The sequence below is a fragment of the Phyllobates terribilis genome, unplaced genomic scaffold (genome assembly GCF_046119375.1).
Source record: "Phyllobates terribilis strain yellow unplaced genomic scaffold, ASM4611937v1 Scaffold_79__1_contigs__length_6888602, whole genome shotgun sequence".
NCBI classification, from domain to species: Eukaryota; Metazoa; Chordata; class Amphibia; order Anura; family Dendrobatidae; genus Phyllobates; species Phyllobates terribilis.
In genome coordinates, this window is record NW_027362839.1 from 4,476,948 (window position 1) to 4,491,128 (window position 14,181).

General features: G+C 47.0%; 1 long non-coding RNA gene across 1 annotated transcript in view; it reads left to right on the top strand.

Annotated features, from left to right (window-relative positions):
* Positions 1-13,232, top strand: part of LOC141197004 (uncharacterized) — a 45,922-nt gene extending 32,690 nt beyond the window's left edge. The window contains exon 3 of the long non-coding RNA XR_012269351.1: positions 13,119-13,232. This is a non-coding gene — a long non-coding RNA (uncharacterized lncRNA). The remainder of the gene's footprint in view (positions 1-13,118) is intronic.
* The last annotated feature ends 949 nt before the right edge of the window (positions 13,233-14,181 follow it).

The window sequence follows — 14,181 nt, forward strand, 5'->3', positions numbered from 1 at the left end:
CATTTTGGGCTAAATATATACATACAAATATTTTTTCAATAACGTTTCATAAACAATTTGGCTTTTTTATTTCCTTTGCATTGCTAGTTGCAGAATGAGCTCACTGAGAATTTATCAGTGAGCTCATTCTGACCTTCTCTGTGCTGATTATGTTCACAGACCAGCATGAAAGTTGGGCTGATCTCTGATGCAGTCATAAATCATCGCAGAAATAAAAGCGCTGGAAACTCCACATCATAAGGAGCTCACTGACTGAATCTCAAGTTAACTCATTCTGCAGCCATCAATGTGCTGCTGGGAAACAAAAAGCTGGTAAAGACCGAACAGAGCAAATATTACATGAAGAGAAATAGTAAAAAGTATTTTTAGACCAATATACATGTATTTAAAGGGATTGTCCGGTGTGAAGCTGAAGGCTGCAGTCATCTGTGTGACTCTCTGTGACTGCAGACTTGTAATCCTCACATCATGTAGACTGCGCGCTGCCAGCATTATTCTCAGCCCAGAGATGGCAGAAGCCCCTGTATCATGTGTACAGGAATTGTGCCCCCTCTCCCCGAGGAGCAGCAGTGCCTCGTCCTCCAGATACATGAGGGTCCCATCGGGGAGATCCGCATGTACCGGCCATGATGTCATCTCCATGGATACGGCATCAATGTGCAGGGCAGAAGACCCCTGTAAGGGAGAGCTCAGACGTGGGGGGATTGATGTGGATGTGAGGAGCAGATCCCCCCATATTCACAGATTATCGCACAATACATGTGGCCTTGCACAGGAAAAACTGTGAGGAAAGAAGAAATCAGATTTCTTACAATATAGAATAATGTCCTCCTGCCCTCGTTCATGTCCAGTATTATTTATCCCCTGACCTTTAGGGTGGGGAACCCCTCCTGAACCCCCTCCATTATATAGGAGCCATATATCTGCTCCATTACAGGCAGAAGGTAAGGAGCCAATCACACTGCACGGCTTCTACTTCCTGCTCTAAGCCCCGCCCACCTGCCTTCCCTTGAGATCTCCATGACAACCCTTGTGTGACTACAGTGACAGGCCACGCCCCCGAGGATTCTGATCAGTGCGGATGTCTCCATATTGCTGAGGACTGTGAGCGGCTGATGGGCGGAGCCAGCAGCGATATGAGGGGCGGAGCCAGCAGCGATATGAGGGGCGGAGCCAACAGCGACATGAGGGGCGGAGCCAGCAGCGATATGAGGGGCGGAGCCAGCAGCGATATGAGGGGCGGAGCCAGCAGCGATATGAGGGGCGGAGCCAGCAGCGATATGAGGGGCGGAGCCAGCAGCGATATGAGGGGCGCTCACAGCACTGACAGGAGCAGGTGTGTGTGCAGCCAGTTCCTCTGCTGTGGGTGTTGTGGTGTGTGAGCTTCGCCGTGTATATAATATACACACATATATATATATATATATACACAGTTGAAATCAGAAGTTTCCATACACTGTATAAATAGACACATCTGCAGGTTTTTCTCAATATCTGACATGAAATCAGAATAAACCTTTCCCTTTTTAGGTCAATTAGGATTACCATCATTTTTAATATTTGCCAAATGCCAGAATAATGAGAGAGAGAGAATGTTTTAGGACATTTTTATTACTTACTGCTAAGTCAATAGTTTCCCTCTTTCCCTCTCCTCATTCATTGGGAGTGGGGCGCGGAGGATGCTGGGTGGGACGCGCGGGGTAACCCCCGCCCACAGCCCAGCATCCACCGCGGGGTCCGCGACACTAATGTCACCCCTCATTTGACGTGACATCAGCGGAAGAAAGAGCCGGCTGCAGCCGGGGGGTCACGTGATGCCTGTGAGTGGCGCTATCGCCAGTCCCTTCTACAGGAAATCAACCCCACATGATGCTGCCTCCCCCGTGTTTCACAGTTGGGATGGTGTTCTTAGGCTTCCAAGCTTCTCCTTTTTTCTTCCAAAAGTAACGATGGTCACTATGCCCAAAAAGTTCAGTTTTAGTTTCATCAGACCACGGGACATGTCTCCAAAAATTAAGGTCTTTGTTCCTGTGTGCATTTGCAAACATTAATCTGGCTTTTTTATCTTTCTTTTGGAGTAATGGCTTCTTCCTGGCACAGTGGCCTTTCAGCCTATATTGATACAGTGCTCATTTCACTGGGGATATTGACACAATCTTATCAGCTTTCCCTATCATCTTCACAAGATCTTTTGCTTTTGTCCTTGATATGCACATATCGGACCAAAGCACGTTCATCTCTGGGACACAGAACCCGTCTCCTTCCTGAGCGGTATGATGGCTGGACATTCCCATCTTGTTTGGACTTGCATATAATTGTTTGTACAGATTAACGAGACACCTTCAGGTATCTTGAAATTGTACCCAAGGATGAGCCAGACTTGTGCAAGTCCACAATTCTCTTCCTGATATCTTGGTTGATTTCTTTAGACTTTCCCATGATGCTACACAAAGAAGCAGTGTGTTTCAGGTTTGCATTAAAATACATCCACAGGTGTGTCTCTAATTAACTGAGATGTTGCCAAAAAAACTATCAGAAGTTTCCAAACACATGACATCATCATATGGGCAGTCCAGAATTGTTTAAAGGTATAGCAATATTAGTGTATGTAAACTTATGACTTTGCAGTAAGTAATAAAAATGCTTTAAAACATTCTCTCTCTCTCTTATTATTCTGGCATTTGGCAAATCTTAAAAATGATGGTAATCCTAATTGACCTAAAACGGGAAGGTTTATTCTGATTTCATGTCAGATATTGAGAAAAACCTGCAGATGTGTCTTTTTATTGTTATGATCTGCAACAAGTACTAAGGAAAGAAAGGAGAAAGCTATCCCTACAGTAAGACTAAGCTGAATCCCTACGATGTAGCGGCTGCCTGTTCCTAGCGAACAGACCCGCCTTAGTCCTCGGCTAGTCTGAACGAAGACCTATAGCATAAAGGAGAGGGGTCCCTAAAAGAACTAAGGACTGGAACAAAAATGGGACATCTCCTAAACAGAGAAGTTGCTACAGAACACAAAAAGATAAACTGACAAAAAGGTACTAGAGGTCCCAGAAGGACCAAGCGAACTGACAGAGAAAGGCACAGAAGCACCTGGCTAGAAAAGCAGTCAAACAACACTGAAGTCCAACACAGCCAAAAGGGCGGAGCTGGAATATAAAGGCAGATGGTCTTGTGACCGCAAAACACAAGATGGAAAAAACAAACAGGAGGGTTCTAACATTTATATAGTGTATGTAAATTTCTGGTTTCAACTGTGTATACAGGTGACAGGAGCAGGTGTGTGTGCAGCCAGGTCCGCTCTTTTTGTGGAGCCGCAGCGGAGCGTGTTGTGGTGTGTGAGCTCTGTCGTGTATATAGTACAGAGGAGTATATATATATGTGTATGTATATATATATATAGATACACACACATACACACACACACACGGGGCATGCAGGAGTTTTTAGTTTACCAGTTTGGGTCCATGCGGAGCTGCTATAGGATTCACTGGTAACATTTTGGGGAACAGACAACGTTTTTATAATTTTTATTCCATTTTTCTTTTGCGTGAGATTAATAAAAAACAATTCTGCTGATGTTTTTTTATTTTTTCCAGCATTCAATGGCAAAACCCCAGGCATGGTTCTTATATTTTTTCTTTCCAGCGTTTATCGTGCAGTATAGAGACAAAATGAACAAAAGCTACAATTTTGCCATTAATTCTTACTATTTTATTCTTGATGCTGTTTTTCGTGCCGGATAAATCATGTGATCTTTGTACAGTTTGGGTTGTTGTTCTCTGCGATGTTAATCAGGTTTAGTTTTTTTGTTCTTGTTTTTTGGGGGTTTATTTTAATAAAATCTAGTTTTAATGTAAGAAAAAAAATTATATTTGAGTTTTTACTTTGTATATTTCCAAATATTTTATTGAAACGGAGTAAAGGAAAGAAGGATGAACTAGTGGGAGAGCAACTGTAAAGGACCCCTGCCAGTCCCTAAAACTAAAGGGGCCTGTGACGACACAGCATTTAATCGTAATTATCCAGATGTAAATTCCATAGGCCCAGAATGATAGACTATTGCCTGAATTATTAACTATTGAATTTATGTGTTTCTTTCTTCGGTTGGTCAACGCACATGATCTTTTGTCATGAGTCTGAATGTTGACTCATCTTGTAGGTTGAGGTGATATTTGTTAATTGATAAATGGTTATTTACCTCTTATATCAACTCTTCTGGTTTATTGTACTGTTATCTTTGCAATACAGGGACGCAGGCTCTTTGAACAATGGATGTTTGCTAAATATGTTGATTACCATTTTAGAAGTCCATGCAATTTGTTGACTTGCATTGTTTCGGAATTTATAGTTTATCCTTCAATGTTTGCAAGTCAACATTTGGGGGATGAACTGTGGATGCTCCAGTAATGAGAATTAGTAACACCACCCCTTTCTCTTGACCTGTGAATGAAGTCATGAAGAAGGACAGTTGTGAACTACATAAAGGAGTCTTTTTACAAAACCACTGCCAGGAACACTCTATGGGACAGCTCTACAGAACACCATGAATCCATTAAGAGGGACATAGATTTGGTTTCTACAGGATGCCAGCTTAAGGGACCACAGCCCTGGCTGGAGGAATACAGATCTGCTCCATTGACTACTATAGAACCCATGGATACATCTGGGAAAACCAGGTTGGGACCCACCAGTCACCTGGTCCCATGGAGATGTTTGGAGTAGCCAGGTTGGGACACTCCGGCCACCTGGAACTCGTGAATATGCTCGGAAAAAGCCAAGTCGGGACCTTCCGGTCACCTAGTTCCATGGATATGTTCGGAGAAGCCAGGTTGGAACTTTCTGGTCTCCTGGCCACGTACCTCAATGGACTGTCAGCTTTCTAAGCTTGTTGTTACCTCCTCTTTGTGGGTGCTCTTTGGTGGGGGTGCCATTGGTGGGGGTAGTCAGCCCCAGAAGCCCCTCGGATTGGCAGCTGCTTTAATCCCAGCGAGTCAGCGGAAGGGTGAGACTCTGTAATTTGCACCATATTAGGTATTTGCTGGGACTGTTCGATATGTTTATTGTGTGTTTGGTGGCTCAATAAAATATTACCTCACTGTTTTACAATCATCCTGTGTTGTTGTTTATGTATCTTCTATCAGTGATGGATTATAATGAGTGTGATCTGCTCCACCATGAGGGGCCCGATCCTCCCGGGGGCCCACGTTCAAAGATCCCAGCACGGCTCAGGACGGATTCTTGTAGTGCTGATGTTTGATAAATAGGATAATAGAGCGCTCATAGAAAATAAATGTCTGACCTCTTCTTTCTGATGGGCATTTTAGAGCGAGGAGCTGCGCTCTGGACTCACCGCTGCACTCCCCATGCCATTGCGGTGGCCATCTTAATATCGATCTGTGCGGAGGAGACTGTGGGAGTCAGACGGAGGTGTCAAATGTACGGACCCTTTTAATCACAGGATGGAGGGTCACTGTGAATATTAATTCATGAACCACTGTGCATAGTGACTCGCCCCCAGGGCCGTGGGGCACTCGGAAGCCGGGCCTCTGGTTGCCGGGGGATATCACGGTGGCTGGCCCAGTCCGTGGCCCAGGGCGGTCACTCAAAGGGGGGGGGGATGCTTATAGGGGAAATTGTCGTGACGCCACCTGTGGATTCTGGTAAGAGGTTACCAGCGCTGCGACAGTCCACTGAGGCTGATGTTAGGGGCAGCTATGATGGGACGGCTCCCCACAGGTAGAGCAGGCCTCAGGGCAGTGTGGAGGTGTAGAAAGATGGTGGAAGCAGGAGAGAGATGGCAGGACGATTCCAGAGGAAGTACAGGCACACACACAAGGGTAAACTTCAATACCTTTACTGGTGGTGATGCAGGTACGGTCCAGGGCTTGTGGGGGCCCCGGGGGGATGCTGCGGGCTTGTGGGGGCCCTAAGGGGATGCTGCGGGCTTGTGGGGCCCTGGGGGGGGATTCTGCGGGCTTGTGGGGCCCTGGAGGGGATGCTGTGGGCTTGTGGGTGCTCTGGGGGGGATGCTGCAGGCTTGTGGGGTCTATGGGGGGGATGCTGCAGGCATGTGGGGGCTCTGGGGGGGGTGATGCAGGCTTGAGGGGGGCCCTGGGGGGATGCAGCCGGCTTGTGGGGGCCCCGGGGAGGATGCAGCGGGCTTATGGGGCCTCTGTATGAGGTCCAGCCTGCATATGGCATTACATGGGGACCAGGCAGTATTCTCTATGGTGAATTATATGGGATCCAGTATTTTGTATGGAGCATTATATAGGGCTCATAATACTGTATGGAGGACTATGTGGTGCCATAACACTGTATGGAGGACTATACTGTCCGGTCTGCACTGTGCACTGTGAGGATTCACCGGTTTCTGAGCTATTGTAGAATTTACAAAAGATATCACTCATGAAATGTAAGAAGTCAGTGACATTTTTGACATTGTACTATATATCTATAATTTCTCTGCTGTATCTGTGCATCATGAATGGTTGGATGTGTTAAAGGGGCCACTGAGACTCTTTCGCCCGGGGCCCACGAAAACCTGGAGGAGGGAGCATCATGTGACACTCCCTCTCCCATCATTCCTCCTCTGCGTCTGACGCAGCAGCATGATGACGCGCCACGCTGTGTCAGACAGTGGAGCTGGCAGCTGCTGAGGTGATCAGCTGCAGAGACTGAAGCAGCGGGGAACGAGGAGCGGTAAGTATGTATTTATTTATAAATCGGTGTGTACTGATAATACTGGAGGACTGGGGCTGCATTTTACCCTACGGGTGGGGGGGGCTGCATTTTACCCTATGGGGGGCTGCATTATACTGCGTACAGGACCATGGGGGAATGCATTATACTGAGTGGAGAACCATGGCGAGTGTCTTAAGGCCCCGTCACACTAAGCGATGCAGCAGCGATCCCGACAACGATACGACCTGTCAGGGATCGTTGCTGCATCGCTAATACATCGCTGGTGAGCTGTCAAACAGGCAGGCTCACCAGCGATCAGGGGAGCAGCGATATCGTGGAAAGAATCGTTCCACGATGTCCTGCTCCTGTTACCAGCCTGCTGCTTAAGCAGGAGCAGGCTGGTAACTATGGTAAACATCGGGTTACTAAGTGCGCGTGTGCCCCTAGTAACCCGCTGTTTATCATGGATACCACTCTGCTAAGGTGAACGGTAGCCTCCGCGCACCGTAGCAGAGTGGTATCCATGGTAAACAGCGGGTTACTAAGTACGCGCGTGCCCCTAGTAACCCGATGTTTACCATGGTTACCAGCCAGATCGTTGGTCCCGCTGGTCACACACAGCGATGTGTGCTGGCCAGCGGGAGGCCAACGACCAAAAAATGGTCCAGGACACTTTGCAGCGACCAGCGACCTCACAGCAGGGGCCTGATCGTTGCAAAGTGTCACACATAGCGACATCGCTGGTGAGGTCGCTGGTGAGTCACCAAAACCGTGACACAGCAGCGATCTCGCTAGCGATATCGCTATGTGAGACGGGGGCTTTATACTGTGTGGAGGACCATGGGGGAGTACATTGTACAGTGTGGAGGACCATGGGGGAGTGCATTGTACTGTGTGGAGGACCATGGGGGAGTGCATGGTACTGTGTGGAGGACCATGGGGGAGTGCATTATACTGTGTGGAGGACCACGGGGAGTGCATTGTACTGTGTGGAGGACCACGAGGGAGTGCATTATACTGCGTGGCGGACCACGTGGGAGTGCATTATACTGCGTGGAGGACCACGAGGGAGTGCATTATACTGCGTGGAGGACCATGGCGAGTGCCTTATACTGTGTGGAGAACCATGGCGAGAGTCTTATACTGAGTGCATTATACTCTATGGAGTGTGGAGAGGTGTGGGGCAGTTGGGGGATCATACTTTATCCTGGGAGTTGAGGTCGGGTACAGTAGGGTCATTATACTGCGCATATGGAGGAATTCACCATGGGGGTATCATACCGTGTTTGGGGGGCACTTTTGTTGGCACCACACTTTATGGGCAATGAAAAAGGGATCTAGGACTTCAGCAGGAGGAAAATTACTATGTAAAGGCTGGAAGGTTGTGAGATCTGATCTTCTGCGACCCCGACAATTATTTACATTTTTGTTGCTGGGGGGGGGCCCAATTAGAACTTCTTCGTCCTATGTACACCCCTGATTATACTAAATCCTCAGCTGTGCTGGTACTAAGGATATGGACACTCAGACATTTTGGGCTAAATATATACATACAAATATTTTTTCAATAACGTTTCATAAACAATTTGGCTTTTTTATTTCCTTTGCATTGCTAGTTGCAGAATGAGCTCACTGAGAATTTATCAGTGAGCTCATTCTGACCTTCTCTGTGCTGATTATGTTCACAGACCAGCATGAAAGTTGGGCTGATCTCTGATGCAGTCATAAATCATCGCAGAAATAAAAGCGCTGGAAACTCCACATCATAAGGAGCTCACTGACTGAATCTCAAGTTAACTCATTCTGAAGCCGTCAATGTGCTGCTGGGAAACAATAAGCTGGTAAAGGCCGAACAGAGCAAATGTTACAAGAAGCAAAATAGTAAAAAGTCTTTTTAGACCAATATACATGTATTTAAAGGGATTGTCCGGTGTGAAGCTGAAGGCTGCAGTCATCTGTGTGACTCTCTGTGACTGCAGACTTGTAATCCTCACATCATGTAGACTGCGCGCTGCCAGCATTATTCTCAGCCCAGAGATGGCAGAAGCCCCTGTATCATGTGTACAGGAATTGTGCCCCCTCTCCCCGAGGAGCAGCAGTGCCTCGTCCTCCAGATACATGAGGGTCCCATCGGGGAGATCCGCATGTACCGGCCATGATGTCATCTCCATGGATACGGCATCAATGTGCAGAGCAGAAGACCCCTGTAAGGGAGAGCTCAGACGTGGGGGGATTGATGTGGATGTGAGGAGCAGATCCCCCCATATTCACAGATTATCGCACAATACATGTGGCCTTGCACAGGAAAAACTGTGAGGAAAGAAGAAATCAGATTTCTTACAATATAGAATAATGTCCTCCTGCCCTCGTTCATGTCCAGTATTATTTATCCCCTGACCTTTACGGTGGGGAACCCCTCCTGAGCCCCCTCCATTATATAGGAGCCATATATCTGCTCCATTACTGGCAGAAGGTAAGGAGCCAATCACACTGCACGGCTTCTACTTCCTGCTCTAAGCCCCGCCCACCTGCCTTCCCTTGAGATCTCCATGACAACCCTTGTGTGACTACAGTGACAGGCCACGCCCCCGAGGATTCTGATCAGTGCGGATGTCTCCATATTGCTGAGGACTGTGAGCGGCTGATGGGCGGAGCCAGCAGCGATGTGAGGGGCAGAGCCAGCAGCGATATGAGGGGCGGAGCCAGCAGCGACATGAGGGGCGCTCACAGCACTGACAGGAGCAGGTGTGTGTGCAGCCAGTTCCTCTGCTGTGGGTGTTGTGGTGTGTGAGCTTCGCCGTGTATATATTATACACATATATATATATATATATATACATACACAGTTGAAATCAGAAGTTTCCATACACTGTATAAATAGACACATCTGCAGGTTTTTCTCAATATCTGACATGAAATCAGAATAAACCTTTCCCATTTTAGGTCAATTAGGATTACCATCATTTTTAATATTTGCCAAATGCCAGAATAATGAGCGTCTCTTGTAAGGGGCATTAAAAGAGTCTTGTTATACCACTCTGACCTCCACGTGTCTTGTAAGGGGCATTAAAACCGTCTTGTTATACCACTCTGACCTCCACGTGTCTTGTAAAGGGCATTAAAACCGTCTTGTTATACCACTCTGACCTCCACGTCTCTTCAGAGGGGCATTAAAACCGTCTTGTTATACCACTCTGACCTCCACGTCTCTTCTGAGGGGCATTAAAACCATCTTGTTATACCACTCTGACCTCCACGTCTCTTGTAAGGGGCATTAAAACCGTCTTGTTATACCACTCTGACCTCCACGTCTCTTCTGAGGGGCATTAAAAGCGTCTTGTTATACCACTCTGACCTCCACGTGTCTTGTAAAGGGCATTAAAACCGTCTTGTTATACCACTCTGACCTCCACGTCTCTTCAGAGGGGCATTAAAACCGTCTTGTTATACCACTCTGACCTCCACGTCTCTTCTGAGGGGCATTAAAACCATCTTGTTATACCACTCTGACCTCCACGTCTCTTGTAAGGGGCATTAAAACCGTCTTGTTATACCACTCTGACCTCCACGTCTCTTCTGAGGGGCATTAAAAGCGTCTTGTTATACCACTCTGACCTCCACGTGTCTTGTAAGGGGCATTAAAACTGTCTTGTTATGCCACTCTGACCTCCACGTCTCTTGTGAGGGGCATTAAAAGCGTCTTGTTAAGCTACTGGGATCTCCACGACTCTTCGAACGGGCATTGCATTTCCTCATAATTTTTGGAAGCTTTTGCTTGGAAGGCATAAGCAAATACTATGGGAGACCCACTCCCCAATAATGGGAATAATGTTTTTAAGATGCTGTACTGTATGGCTCTTGTAAGGGGCATTAAAACCGTCTTGTTAAGCTACTGTGACCTCCACGTCTCTTCAAAGGGGCATTAAAAGCGTCTTCTTAAGCCACTCTGAACTCCACAGCTCTTCCAAGGGGCATTGAAATGTTGTTTTTAATTACCTTACCTCTAATCTCCACGACTCTTCCAACGGGCATTGCATTTCCTCCTAATTTTAGTCAGCTTTTGCTTTTCAATGCAAAGGTGAAAACTAAGGGAGACACACTCCCCAATAATGGGTAGAAGGTTTTTAGTACGCTGTAATCCACGTCTGTTTCCAGGGGCATTGCAGTTCCTTATAATTTTTGGAAAGCCTTCCATTCACTGCTTAGGCCAACAATGCACAGGAGACCCAGTTGCCATAAATGGAAAAAAAGGTTTAGTTAAGGCCCTCTGACCTCCATGTCATTTCCAAGGGGCATTGGAGTGCCTCAAAAGTTTTGGTAGGCATTGCACTCACTGTATGCCCTATAACTGTGTAGCCAAACCGCTCCTTTTGTTACAGAAACATATCCTACAAGACATATGTGGTTGACTGGCCTGATATTGATGTGAATGGTCCCTGTTCCTCCTGCTCTTTCTCCTTTGCCACTACCTCATCCATCATTTATCACTTGAAGCTTTGTTTTAACGAGAGTCATAGAACTTGGATAGTAGCAGGAAAACATCCAGCAATCCTCGGAGGAGGTAGGATATGCGCCAAAACGCTGACCACCTCAGGCCTAGCGGCTACTACATACATGCGCTTGCATTCCTTGAAAACAAAGCAGATGCTAACTTCTATCATCCTCATCATGCTCCTCACCTTGGCACTCTCAACTCCCCTGATAGAGAAGCCAGGGCCCACCGGAAAAGTCGGGTTCTTTGGTGGGCTCGTACAATGCTGCCCTAAAGCAGGCCAGTCTAAGAAAAGTGTGTGGGGATGTTCTGCGGAGAAATCGGGGCGGCTTGGAACCGTTTATGGACACCTGGCCGCGGGGCGGCTGGGGACCGAGTGTGGACACCCGGCCGCCCCCTGGCGGCTGGGGACCGAGCATGGACACCCGGCCGCCGGGCGGCTGGGGACTGAGTATCGATACGTCGCTGCCGAAGCAGCCATGAGGTAGTGGCCAGCTCTGGCCTCCACATGCCTAAAAGGCCCAATTTCAAGTGCACGCATGCTAGCAGTATGGTATTGCAGCCTCGGGGTGGGTTGGTGGCAGGTTGCACACTTATGCTTGCATTCCAACAAAACAAAGCAGATGCTAACTTCTATCATCATCATGCTCCTCACCTTGGCATTCTCACCTCCCCTGATGGAGTCGGGTTCTCTAGTGGGCTCGTCCAATGCTGCCCTAAAGCAGGCCAGTCTAAGAAAAGTGTGTGGGGATGTTCCGCGGAGAAATCGGGGTGGCTGGGGACCGTCTATGGACACCCCGCTGCCCCCAGGCGGCTGGGGACCAGGTGTGGACACCCGGCCGCCGGGCGGCTGGGGACTGAGTATGGATACCTCGCTGCCGAAGCAGCCATGAGGTAGTGGCCAGCTTCGGCCTCCTCAAAACTAAAAGGCCCAATTTCAAGTGCAAGCTAGCAGTATGGTATTGCAGCCTGGGGGTGGGTGGGTGGTTGGCTGCATATTTGCGCTTGCATTGCAAGGAATGGGGGAGGTACAATTGAACACTGCCCTGGGACAAGGACTTGCACGGGGATAGTTGCAAGTCTGCATCTTCTGATGCGGCAAGGATCACTTTTGATGGGCACACTTTTAGGCAGTGACCTGGGAGTCAGAGATCCTTCCAGGGGTCTTCCCCATGCTGTTCCCATGTCTTTTCAGCACTGTATGCATGTGTCACACAGCACATGGTCAGATAAGGTTGTAAAATGTTAAAATGACATTTCCCGGTGAATGCATTTGTCACAGTTGAAAGCAATACAAACGTGCAAAAACGCATAAAAAATGCTACTTGTGAACATAGCCCAAGGTGTGGAGGAGTATTTTTGTTTTTGGTTATTTATTTTACCTTATACACAAGTCTTTACCCTGGAAAAGAAATTCCTTAACATATTTCACAGGAAAAAAGTTTCACTTTCGTTTTTGAACATTTTCTTATGAGCCTGTAAAAGTGGCTTAATACCTCTGACCACGTTGTTGACAACAGTGACCTGGGGGTCAGAAATGCTTCCTGGGGCGATCCCCATGCTGTCCCCATGTCATCTGAGCACTGTCACTATCATTTTGGGCACTTTTTAGGCTTTCTACAGACTGCCGGGGGTGCCTCCGCAAAAATGCTCGGGTCTCCCATAGACTAACATGGGCTCGTTGCTCAGGTCGAGCACCCGAGTATCACGGCGAGCTCGGGCCGAGCTTCGAGCACCCGAGCATTTTAGTGCTCGCTCAACACTATTTATAACGGGGGCACAAGCTAGTGACTGATTTATATTCTCAGTGGAGCAGACTTCATTGCGGTGAATGATATACTCATGGGCACAGTGTGGCACATATTTGCATTTGGTGGCACAGTGGGCAGCATTATTTATTTAAGTCGCTTATATTTGTAACATTTTTGTTTTTCAGGAGTGCGGTGATCTGCTGAAAAGTGCGGAGCAGCCGAAACCTGGACAGCAAACTGCAAAGACGAATCATGGCGGGAAGTCGTCACGAAAGACTGGACTAGGTAAAGAAGAGAAGAAAGAGAGCGACTGCAGTGTATAAACTGGAGGGTTAGGTGGGGCCCATTATATTATAATAAATCTATGTGCGGCCCATTATATTATAATAAATCTATGTGGGGCCCATTATATTATAATAAATCTATGTGGTGCCCATTATATTAAAGGGAAAGCTATGTGGGGCCAATTATATTAAAGGGAAAGCTATGTGGGGCCAATTATATTAAGGGGAAAGCTATGTGGGGCCCGTTATATTAAAGGGAAAGCTATGTGGGGCCCATTATATTAAAGAGAAAGCTATGTGGGGCCCATTATATTAAAGAGAAAGCTATGTGGGGCCCATTATATTAAAGGGAAAGCTATGTGGGGCCCATTATATTAAAGAGAAAGCTATGTGGGGCCCATTATATTAAAGAGAAAGCTATGTGAGGCCCATTATATTAAAGAGAAAGCTATATGGGGCCCATTATATTAAAGGGAAAGCTATGTGGGGCCCATTATGTTAAAGAGAAAGCTATGTGGGGCCCATTATATTAAAGAGAAAGCTATGTGGGGCCCATTATATTAAAGAGAAAGCTATGTGCGGCCCATTATATTAAAGAGAAAGCTATGTGGGGCCCATTATATTAAAGGGAAAGCTATGTGGGGCCCATTATATTAAAGGGAAAGCTATGTGGGGCCCATTATATTAAAGAGAAAGCTATGTGGGGCCCATTATATTAAAGAAAAAGCTATGTGGGGCCCATTATATTAAAGAAAAAGCTATGTGGGGCCCATTATATTAAAGGGAAAGCTATGTGGGGCCCATTATATTAAAGGGAAAGCTATGTGGGGCCCATTATATTAAAGGGAAAGCTATGTGGGGCCCATTATATTAAAGGGAAAGCTATGTGGGGCCCATTATATTAAAGGGAAAGCTACAGTTATATGAAAAAGTTTGGGCACCCCTATTAATCTTAAGCTTATTG